General features: G+C 38.7%; 1 long non-coding RNA gene across 1 annotated transcript; it reads left to right on the top strand.

The window, feature by feature from the left end:
* Positions 1 to 7,406, top strand: LOC124112583. Its single transcript, XR_007221996.1, has 2 exons — positions 1 to 7,152; positions 7,247 to 7,406. It is a non-coding gene; the product is annotated as an uncharacterized LOC124112583 (long non-coding RNA).
* Positions 7,407 to 12,526: the final 5,120 nt, after the last annotated feature.

The raw sequence follows: 12,526 nt of genomic DNA, 5'->3' as shown, positions 1-12,526 counted from the left end.
TTTCACAATTTCCATGACAAGTTCGACCTCGGTTAAAAAAGGTTAGGGTTTGTTTAGATTTAATTATGTCAAAAATTCTGCAACAGGGGTGGGGGATATAGCCACGTTAGTGGCAAACTCTTGTTGCATTAGCAATGATTCAATGTTGATTCATACATGGTCATCAAGCTGGAGTGTTGTTATCCATAATGTTGTACGTTTTCTTATTTACTCACCAAGTTCTAGAATGCCATTGGAACAGTCACCAGCTGATCTGTATGCCTGAGGTCATAATATATTTTATCCTCCTAGACTGAAATTATTTCTAACATATTTTTTTTTATATAGAAGGGATTAAAGAATATTATTTGGAGAAATATAATTTTGAACACATCATTAAACAGAAAATATATATCACAAATGAAGTCTGTAATGAAATGCTTCTCCCCTGACAGGCAAGAAAAGTGCTGATGAAAAACGACAAAATAACATTTTTGAATCCATCGATAGGGACTCACGTGTGACACACGTCAAGGTCACATTAGCAGGGCACTGTTTTTCAGTAATTTAAGTTCAAGTTTGTTTTGCAATTTAGGCCATACCAATTGGAGTACTTGATTTACAGATCTGACTGTCACTTGTTAGCGCTTTCCCCCCAAATAACAGGAAATAATTGCATTAAGGAACCTTTTATCTTAGTGCCCTCTTAAATTTTACAATTACCATGACATGTTGACATGTGGCTCACTCGAACAAACAAAATTGAATAAAATAACACCTCAAAATGTGTGTGTGTGTTTTACAGAATAGAGAAATACACACAAGGCAATAATAAATTTAGTCCATGATTTCTTTATTTATTAAAGAGATTTGTTTTGTTGTATTTCTCTCTTCTCTTCAGTAATTTTTTTGGACAAATCCTTACGGCAAGTAATTCAGGAATTTATCTAGGATTCCAAAGTAAGTGTCTTTTGGGGAAAATCATGATATTGTTAAAAAATTGGATGTATTTAATGTTCTAATGTTTGTACATTCTGAGGAATAGGGAATTTTTAAAGTCAGATTGGGAATTTTTACTGTCATTTGCTTCAGACTTGGGTCTGAATATCGACCTGATTGGGTCTAGATATATCCCAGTAACTATATTGGTCTGGCCTTGAAATATTTTAGAAGCAGCAAGTTAAGATTTAGGTTAAATGATGGATTTCATTTGTACTGCAGGGTTTGCTAATGTCATAGCAGTGGTAGGGAGAGTAGCACTTGAAGTCACTGAGAAAGTTGAAAACATTGTGTAGATCAGTCGTTAGTGACTGTTGACCAGTTACATAATGTTAGATGAATGAGTGAGTGATTAGTGTCACTTTGAACAGTATTTCAGTTATACCACAGCATGTCATCTTATTGTGGGGGGAAGGCCCAAAGTGATGCAGGATATTTACCACTTTGGTGATACCCATGACCACTGTTACGATGTTTATAAACAAAAAAACATAATCAAGGCAAATCTGGGATTCATTCAGACTACAAATGTACTGTGCGAAATTGTGAAGCCTTAGACAGCTGGGCCACCCGTTCCTCTACTTCCAGGTGAATGTCGCCATGATCTGGACGGGACGAGATGATGGCCATCTTGTATGTAGTCATGCTTGCTGTTAAAGGCGACTATGCTTGTCAGATACGACTAACGGGATCGGGTGGTCAGACTCGCTGACTTGGTTGATGCATGTCATCGATCTCAATTGTTCGGATCGAAGCTCATGATGTCAATCACTGGATTGTCTGGTCCAGCCTCGATAATTTACAGACCGTTGTCATATAGCTGGAATATTGCTGAGTGCGACGTTAAACAACAAACAAACAAAACAATTCTTTCATATAGTTGATCCCTCATGCTGTGATTCTTAATTTTTTTTGAGTAGTATATTTATGATTTTCTTTGCTGTCATGTATGTTTTCTTTACACTGATGTATGATTTCTTGTGTCCAGTATGTACACAATAGAAACAGTTGATGGAACCTAACAACTAAGGGTACTTGGTATTACCGGTATATTGGTATATTGAGGTTCACTCTTTCCACGATACGTATCACAATATCATGTTTGAATCTCGGTATACTGGGTGATTTCGCTATTATTTATTATGTGTTTAATGTTATACTTGCCAAATACCCATGTTTATTTATTAAATGCGTAAACATTACGTTGTACCAGCATCTTGTGTTGTTCCATTTATGAACTTCAGTTCAAACACTGCTGTTTCAAATTGCTTCTGAATTCAAAATTAAGATTTTATACAATATGTTGTGATACGTATTGTAATCATGGCCTTGTGCATCGTAAAATATTGTGATACATTGTAAAACCTCCGGTATCCATCCCCACTGAGAACTGTACATACATCTATACTTCTTGTCACCATTGATGTAAGACTTTATTGAACAGGACGTTTACTGCTCCATCAAGACAGTCCGCCTTGATATGTTGTGGACTGATTAAGAAGAGGGTTAGAAAGCCGTTGCAGATACTTGTCGTAGGAGAATATTTCTTTTCACAAGGTTTACATGTTGTATATTTTGTAACAGATATTTTTTCCCCACTTGTAAGCAGTGTTTATGTGTCCCATATTTCCAATGTATTTGTGTTTGTTGTTATTTTGGGAGATGTGCTGTCAAGGTAGAAGTAGCCTTTCATTGAAACCTGCCTTGTTCACTTTCCATGGTGATAAGGGGTGGACCATTTGAATTTGTGTGTGTGTGGGGGGGGGGCTGGGATTTTGTAGCCATTTTTTCAGCTACATCTCAAAAAACATTTTTTTTAATTAAAACTTGTTTACCTGAAATAGATTGCAACAGTGTATCTTTAGTGGTTAACAATTTCCTTTTTTTTCAATGTTCAGAAGCACAATGATTTCATAAAGCATTTTCTGGCACAATTTTCTTTTTCAATAAATTCCCAGGCCCAACCCTACAATATCAAATGGTCAGTCCTCAAAGACTTCTATATATATGCCTGGCTTACACTTTCAGGATGAAAATCTGCCAACTTTAAACTTGTCCAATGAATATGATAACATTTTGTGAATGGATGTAATGTGGAAGTAGCCATGATGGTGGGAACAGAGGAGATGCAGGAGCATGGCTGTCTTCAAGGCAGTGATATGCTTTTGGCTACTTTTGAACTTTCACTCTTTCAGAAGTTAGGTAAAGTAATACTGAGTCATTTTGTTGAAATAATTCAGATGTATTATTTTATCTTTCGATATCGTTGCTTAATATTACCCTGATCTCACATGAGTGTTTAAACTGATTCCTGTGATACAGCTCCATTGTTATGTCATGTTGCCCAGCAATGGCGCTACTGGTTACCCATGAAGAAAGTGCTCAAACTAACACTGTCATGCATAGCCAGTACCCTGACACTTCCAACCATGTGTACAACACAATCTTAACAAATAGGCCCAGCATCACAACACTCAGTCTCTGCGCTACAGCACAATGCAACATACACCCAGCCCTGCAACACACCACATAGACCCAGCAATACAAGATACCATTAAGACCCAGCACAACAACACAACACATAGACCTAGCTGTACAAAACAACATTAAGACCCAGCACAACAACACAACACATGGATTCGGCACTACAACACAATGCAACATACACCCAGCCCTGCAACACACCACATAGACCCAGCAATACAAGACAATATTAAAACCCAGCACAACAACACAACACATGGATTCGGCACTACAACACAATGCAACATACACCCAGCCCTGCAACACACCATATAGACCTAGCTGTACAAAACAACATTAAGACCCAGCACAACAACACAACACATGGATTCGGCACTACAACACAATGCAACATACACCCAGCCCTGCAACACACCACATAGACCATGCAATACAAGACAATATTAAAACCCAGCACAACAACACACCACATGGATTCGGCACTACAACACAATGCAACATACACCCAGCCCTGCAACACACCACATAGACCCAGCAATACAAGACAACATTAAGACCCAGCACAACAACACAACACATGGATTCGGCACTACAACACAATGCAACATACACCCAGCCCTGCAACACACCACATAGACCCAGCAATACAAGACAACATTAAGACCCAGCACAACAACACACCACATGGATTCGGCACTACAACACAATGCAACATACACCCAGCCCTGCAACACACCACATAGACCCAGCAATACAAGACAACATTAAGACCCAGCACAACAACACAACACATGGATTCGGCACTACAACACAATGCAACATACACCCAGCCCTGCAACACACCACATAGACCCAGCAATACAAGACAACATTAAGACCCAGCACAACAACACACCACATGGATTCGGCACTACAACACAATGCAACATACACCCAGCCCTGCAACACACCACATAGACCCAGCAATACAAGACAACATTAAGACCCAGCACAACAACACAACACATGGACCCGGCACTACAATAAACCAGCACAGTGACACCATTCTGCAGCCACCCACCCACTCCATGTCAACAGCTCATTACCAGAACCTCAGCAGTAGCAGCTTGTATGTAGAATGTGGCAGAACATAATATTGGTGTCAGTTGAGTTAGTTGTCATAAGCCGAGACTTTCCTACCCTGGTTACAGTTTCTTTAGAAGTGATCTGTTAGACTTGTCAACTATTGATGGGGATACTGTGAGAAGCCAGATAAATGTGACTGCATGGATATGTGAAATCTGTCGATATTGCCACGAAACACTTTGCTTTTTAGAACACATTTGCAGAAGATGTCCACTGTGTTTCAATAAAGAGATAAACATACAGTTTTGAAGTGTCAAACAGATTTGATTACTGTAAATTTCATTGAAATGAGTGCATTAGCTTGAGGTTTGAATTGAAAAATCAGAATATGTTGGTATGGGGGCTTTCTGTTACAAAATATTTTGACATGCTATAAATGATCCAGAAATAACCTGCAACACAGTGTTTCCACTTGATAACATAATGAGAGTAAATGTTGCCAGGTTTGGGAAAGGAGTGCTTTCAAAAAAATATTTCCTGTCCAGTGGAATCAGACCAATCAGAATACAGAGCTCATGATTGTAATTGTAGAATATGAAATATGTGAGTATCCCTATCAGAAGTTGAGTAGTATATTTACATGTGTTACCTGTTGATTATCAATTAATGTAAATGTGATAACATTGATTCCTCATCAATCTGTGCTAACATGGTGGTTATGGAAAGTGAGGTGCTTGTTGTGCAAACAAAGGTAGAATAGGTCCAACATTTTTATGCTTGTTGAAACTTAAAAGGGGATTGCCGGACCACAACTTTCAATAGAATTTCATTTATATATTTAAACAGTATTTTGTGAATCCAATGTACAAATGCAACTTATAATTGAAAGTCAGAGGATTGGCAAACAGGTTAAGCATGATGGATCTTGTCAGTTAAGAGAATTGATTGACTACCAGAGGAGCCTATTGTCCCTTTCAAGGGAGCCCTATATCTTACCCAGATGGCATGGAGAGGTCACACATTCTGGACATTGGGCTGCCTGCTTTGTAGCATTGCAGAACATTTGTGACATTAGGATGTCTTAACAGGATGTGAAGCATGTGATCCATCTGTGTGTGATGAATGATATTGATATATGTATTAATTGATAGCATTGACACATGATTTGTACAAGAATCGATTTGCAACAGACCTTGCATTTGAAGATTCTAGGTAGCTTGATTACTTTGTTAATAGTCTTTGTGTTGGACCTGGTATGTAGAAAAGGATAATAGAGACTTGCAATGTCATCAGTTAGCTCCCCATTTGAAAATGTTCTTTGAAAAGTTCAGAAATCCTATATCCACAGTGATTAAATTGTTTATTTTCATGTGAGCATATCAGCTGATCAGTAGGTGTGGACATATCTCCCCAAACTCATTCTTCTTCAACATAGTGGTTCTACTTCAGGAAGTGTTGCTGTGGAGAACATATTTGTATCAATGTTGGGATACACTCGTTTTTCTGTCTGTAAGAAGTTGAATAAGTGAGTTAATGTTGATAAAGGACATTGCAATGCCTTGGCTGTAGGTATGTTAGGGGGTATTAAAGGAGGACATTGCATCGCCTTGGCTGTAGGTATGTTAGGGGGTATAAAGGAGGACATTGCAATGCCTTGGCTGTAGGAATGTTAGGGGGTATTAAAGGATGACATTGTATTGCCTTGGCTGTAGGTATGTTAGGGGGTATTAAAGGAGGACGTTGCATCGCCTTGGCTGCAGGTAAGTCAGGGAGTATAAAGGAGGATATTGCATCGCCTTGGCTGTAGGTATGTCAGGGGGTATAAAGGAAGGACATTGCATCGCCTTGGCTGTAGGTATGTCAGGGGGTATAAAGGAAGGACATTGCATCGCCTTGGCTGTAGGTATGTCAGGGGGTATAAAGGAAGGACATTGCATCGCCTTGGCTGTAGGTATGTCAGGGGGTATAAAGGAAGGACATTGCATCGCCTTGGCTGTAGGTATGTTAGGGGATATAAAGGAAGGACATTGCATCGCCTTGGCTGTAGGTATGTCAGGGGGTATAAAGGAAGGACATTGCATCGCCTTGGCTGTAGGTATGTCAGGGGGTATAAAGGAAGGACATTGCATCGCCTTGGCTGTAGGTATGTCAGGGGGTATAAAGGAAGGACATTGCATCGCCTTGGCTGTAGGTATGTTAGGGGGTATTAAAGGAGGACATTATATCGCCTTGGCTGTAGGTATGTTAGGGGATATTAAGAGAGGCCATTGCATTGCCTTGGCTGTAGGTGAGTCAGGGAGTATAAAGGGTGACATTGTATTGCCTTGGTTGTAGGTATGTTAGGGGATATAAAGGGAGGACATTGCATCGCCTTGGCTGTAGGTATGTTTGGGGGTATGAAGGGGGACATTGCATCGCCTTGGCTGAAGGTATGTCAGGGAGTATAAAGGTGAACACTGCATCGCCTTGGCTGTAGGTATGTATGTTAGGGGGTATAATGGGGAACACTGCATAGCCTTGGCTGTAGGTAAGTCATGGGGTATAAAGGTGAACACTGCATCGCCTTGGCTGTAGGTATGTATGTTAGGGGGTATAATGGGGAACACTGCATAGCCTTGGCTGTAGGTAAGTCATGGGGTATAATGGGGAACACTGCATAGCCTTGGCTGTAGGTAAGTCATGGGGTATAATGGGGAACACTGCATAGCCTTGGCTGTAGGTAAGTCATGGGGTATAAAGGGGAACATTGCATTGCCTTGGCTTTAGGTATGTATGAAGGGGTTAATCTGTGAATAACAACTTTATATTTTGATGCATTGTCATATATTATACATACATATATACATATATTTTCTTTATGAATAAAATGTCATTTACTATGAATTTTGTCTGTTGTTTTTGGTACAGTTAGAACAAAGTGCCCTTGAAGGCTGACACATAAATATAACTATTCATGTGAAGCATTACCTGGCCACCTACACCTACTACAATCATTGTAAGTTGACAGAGGGAGATAATCATATTGAAGTAGAGACGATATATCCTAAAAGTGCACCTGTTCGTCATTGTAACAATTCGTTGTGACCTAACAGTGCACCTGTTTGTCATTGTATCTATCAGTTTTGACCTAACAGTGTACCTGTTTGTCATTGGAGCAATCCATTGTGACTTAACAGTGTACCTGTTTGTCATTGTATCAATCAGTTATGACCTAACAGTGTACCTGTTTGTCATTGTAACAATCCATTGTGACCTAACAGTGTACCTGATTGTCATTGTATCAATCAGTTTTGACCTAACAGTGTACCTGTTTGTCATTGGAGCAATCCATTGTGACTTAACAGTGTACCTGTTTGTCATTGTATCAATCAGTTATGACCTAACAGTGTACCTGTTTGTCATTGTATCAATCAGTTATACCTAACAGTGTATCTGTTTGTAATTTTAACACTCAACTGTGACCTAACAGTGTACCTGTTTGTCATTGTAACAATCCATTGTGACCTAACAGTGTACCTGATTGTCATTGTATCAATCAGGTATGACCAAGCAGTGTTCCTGTTTGTCATTATAACAATTCGTTGTGACCTAACAATGTACCTGGTTGTCATTGTATCAATCAGTTATGACCTAACAGTGTACCTGTTTGTCATTGGAGCAATCAGGTATGACCAAGCAGTGTACCTGTTTGTCATTGTAACAATTCGTTGTGACCTAACAATGTACCTGTTTGTCATTGTATCAATCAGTTATGACTTAACAGTGCGCCTGTTTGTCATTGTAACAATCCATTGTGATCTAACTCTGTACCTGTTTGTCATTGTATCAATCAGTTATACCTAATAGTGTATCTGTTTGTCATTGTAACAATCCATTGTGTCCTAACAGTGTACCTGATTGTCATTGTATCAATCAGTTTTGACCTAACAGTGTACCTGTTTGTCATTGGAGCAATCCATTGTGACTTAACAGTGTACCTGTTTGTCATTGTATCAATCAGTTATGACCTAACAGTGTACCTGTTTGTCATTGTATCAATCAGTTATACCTAACAGTGTTATACCTAACAGTGTATCTGTTTGTCATTTTAACAATCAACTGTGACCTAACAGTGTACCTGTTTGTCATTGTAACAATCCATTGTGACCTAACAGTGTACCTGATTGTCATTGTATCAATCAGGTATGACCAAGCAGTGTTCCTGTTTGTCATTGTAACAATTCGTTGTGACCTAACAATGTACCTGGTTGTCATTGTATCAATCAGTTATGACCTAACAGTGTACCTGTTTGTCATTGGAGCAATCAGGTATGACCTAACAGTGTACCTGTTTGTCATTGTATCAATCAGTTATACCTAACAGTGTATCTGTTTGTCATTTTAACAATCAACTGTGACCTAACAGTGTACCTGTTTGTCATTGTAACAATCCATTGTGACCTAACAGTGTACCTGATTGTCATTGTATCAATCAGGTATGACCAAGCAGTGTTCCTGTTTGTCATTGTAACAATTCGTTGTGACCTAACAATGTACCTGTTTGTCATTGTATCAATCAGTTATGACTTAACAGTGCGCCTGTTTGTCATTGTAACAATCCATTGTGATCTAACTCTGTACCTGTTTGTCATTGTATCAATCAGTTATACCTAATAGTGTATCTGTTTGTCATTGTAACAATCCATTGTGACCTAACAGTGTGCCTGTTTGTCATTGTAACAATCCATTGTGACCTAACAATGAACCTGGTTGTCATTGTAACAATCCGGTATGACCTAACTCTGTACCTGTTTGTCATTGTATCAATCAGTTATACCTAATAGTGTATCTGTTTGTCCTTGTAACAATCAATTGTGACCTAACAGTGTACCTGTTTGTCATTTTAACAATCCGTTCTGACCAAACTCTGTACCTGTTTGTCATTGTATCAATCAGTTATTACCTAACAGTGTACCTGTTTGTCAGTGTAACAATCCATTGTGACCTAACAGTGTACCTGTTTGTTATTGTATCAATAAGTTATGACCTAACAGTATGCCTGGTTGTCATTGTAACAATCTGTTGTGACCTAGCACTGTACCTGGTTGTCATTGTAACAATTCGTTGTGACCTAACAGTGTACCTGAATGTCAATGTAACAATCCGTTATGACCAAGCAGTATTCCTGTTTGTCATTGTAACAATCCATTGTGACCTAACAGTGTACCTGTTTGTCATTGTATCAATCAGGTATGACCTGACAGTGTACCTGTTTGTCATTGTATCAATCAATTGTGACCTAACAGTGTGCCTGTTTGTCATTGTAACAATCCGTTGTGACCTAACAGTGTGCCTGGTTGTCATTGTATGAATCTGTTGTGACCTAACAGTGTACCTGATTGTCATTGTATCAATCAGGTATGACCAAGCAGTGTTCCTGTTTGTCATTGTAACAATTCGTTGTCACCTAACAATGTACCTGGTTGTCATTGTATCAATCTTTTATACCTAACAGTGTATCTGTTTGTCATTGTAACAATCCATTGTGACCTAACAGTGTGCCTGTTTGTCATTGTAACAATCCATTGTGACCTAACAATGTACCTGGTTGTCATTGTAACAATCCGGTATGACCTAACTCTGTACCTGTTTGTCATTGTATCAATCAGTTATACCTAATAGTGTATCTGTTTGTCATTGTAACAATCCATTGTGACCTAACAGTGTACCTGTTTGTCATTTTAACAATCCGTTCTGACCAAACACTGTACCTGTTTGTCATTGTAACAATACATTGTGACCTAACAGTGTACCTGATTGTCATTGTAACAATCCGTTATGACCAAACAGTGTACCTGTTTGTCATTGTATCAATCAGTTATGACCTGACAGTGTACCTGTTTGTCATTGTAACAATCCATTGTGACCTACCAGTGTACCTGTTTGTCATTGTATCAATCAGTCATGACCTAACAGTGTGCCTGGTTGTCATTGTAACAATCTGTTGTGACCTAGCACTCTACCTGGTTGTCATTGTAACAGTTCGTTGTGACCTAACAGTGTACCTTTTTGTCATTGTATCAATCAGTTATGACCTAACAGTGTACCTGTTTGTCATTGTAACAATCCATTGTGACCTAACAGTGTGCCTGGTTGTCATTGTAACAATCCATTGTGACCTAACAGTGTACCTGTTTGTCATTGTAACAATCCATTGTGACCTTACAGTGTGCCTGTTTGTCATTGTAACAATCCGTTGTGACCTAACAGTGTACCTGGTTGTCATTGTATCAATCAGTTATACCTAACAGTGTACCTGATTGTCATTGTAACAATCCGTTATGACCAAGCAGTGTACCTGTTTGTCATTGTAACAATTCGTTCGGACTTAACAATGTACCTGTTTGTCATTCTAACAATCCGTTGTGACTAAACAGTATACCTGTTTGCCATTGTAACATTTCGTTCTGACCAAGCACTGTACCTGTTTGTCATTGTAACAATTCGTTCGGACTTAACAGTGTACCTGTTTGTCATTTATATGAGTCCTCTAAATACAATCATAGAATCTTTCAATCAGACAAAACCTGCACAAAGAACATCAAATCATGGACAACAGAGGTTGTTGGGAATTGTCGCAATTATGAGGTCATTCAAACTTAATTCTTACTTAACTTAGAAGTTGACATCCATAAATTCTATTCCTTTGGTGTAACACTTCTAACACTGCAAAAAAATAAATCCACATATACAAGCTTGTATATGCTTTGGAAAGATGGTATATCCAAAGCATATACAAGTTTGGAATGATGAGATATACAAAAATATACAATTTTGTATATATGATGTATCCAAAATTGTGTTTCTTTGTATATATTAGTAAAGGGAGATAATTGTAATATATTCGTGTATAATTATTGTATATGTGCAAAATGAAGTATTTTAAGTTGAGCACTGTGTTTCTTTGTAAATGTTGATAAAGGGGGGTAACTGCTGTGCATTGTTCCATAATTGTTTTGTATGTGCAAAATGCCGATCAATATTATTAGCAAGTTACAAATAAAACTGATATAGTGGCGTGTAACATTATTGGGATGTTTAATTAGTACTCCTCACTGTTAGCGGGAGTCCTTACTCTCCTTGCAATGATATTGACGGGTAAGCGATTGAGGCGTCTGGTACTCTTCCTGGCGCGGTGCTTGGTATGTGGGTTGACTTTAATGTCAAATATACAGAGCGGATTAGCAGTCGCAGGTGATTGCATTGGCGGTGACTTCTTTATTATAATCACTTGAAAGTGTTGAAATCGATTTGTGCTGAGCTTGGATTGGTTTGTACGGGATGCCGCGATGTGATTTGTAACATGCTCTCGTGCGCATAGCAGATTAGCCAACAGAGTGGATTGCACAGAGGATGAAAGCTAATCATTACTACATAAAAGTGTTGAATTTGGTTTGTACGGTTTAATTGTACGGTATACATTGTTATGATGTGAAATATCCGCGGAAACGCTGAAAATCGCGTTTTTTAAAACAGTAGTCCTTGGAAAAATCATCTTCCGCGTAAAAATATCGTGTTTCCGGACAGCCGTCGCGGATTGTCCTGTTTTCGATCAGAGCTTTCAGCATCAAACATGCCTTTATTATTATTCATAACACAATACTATTATTGTCTGATCTTAAGTTTCCGGACAACATACATTTTCTATCACGAATACTTGCACTATAACGAGGGGTGTGGCATGACACAGAAATACTCCGATGATGGCTTGTTTTTATGAGTCAATGAGATGTTTTAGAGTTGTTCATATGAAAACACCATGGATGTTTATTCAGCATCCGAAAACTCATAACACGGAGATATATGTTGCAATTAATGTTTTACAAAAGGTAAGTAAGTACAAGGTAAGCTTTTCTCAATATTCTTCAACATGGGAAAAGAGTCAGACATTGCACGTTTGTAGCAGTATTGCTCCCAGACCTGGCGGGTAGCCGGGTGCGCTGAAGCTATTCCCAATTTT

Source organism: Haliotis rufescens, unplaced genomic scaffold (assembly GCF_023055435.1).
Source record: "Haliotis rufescens isolate VD_foot unplaced genomic scaffold, xgHalRufe1.0.p SCAF_1, whole genome shotgun sequence".
Taxonomy (NCBI): domain Eukaryota; kingdom Metazoa; phylum Mollusca; class Gastropoda; order Lepetellida; family Haliotidae; genus Haliotis; species Haliotis rufescens.
This window is presented reverse-complemented; position numbering and strand designations above follow the sequence as displayed.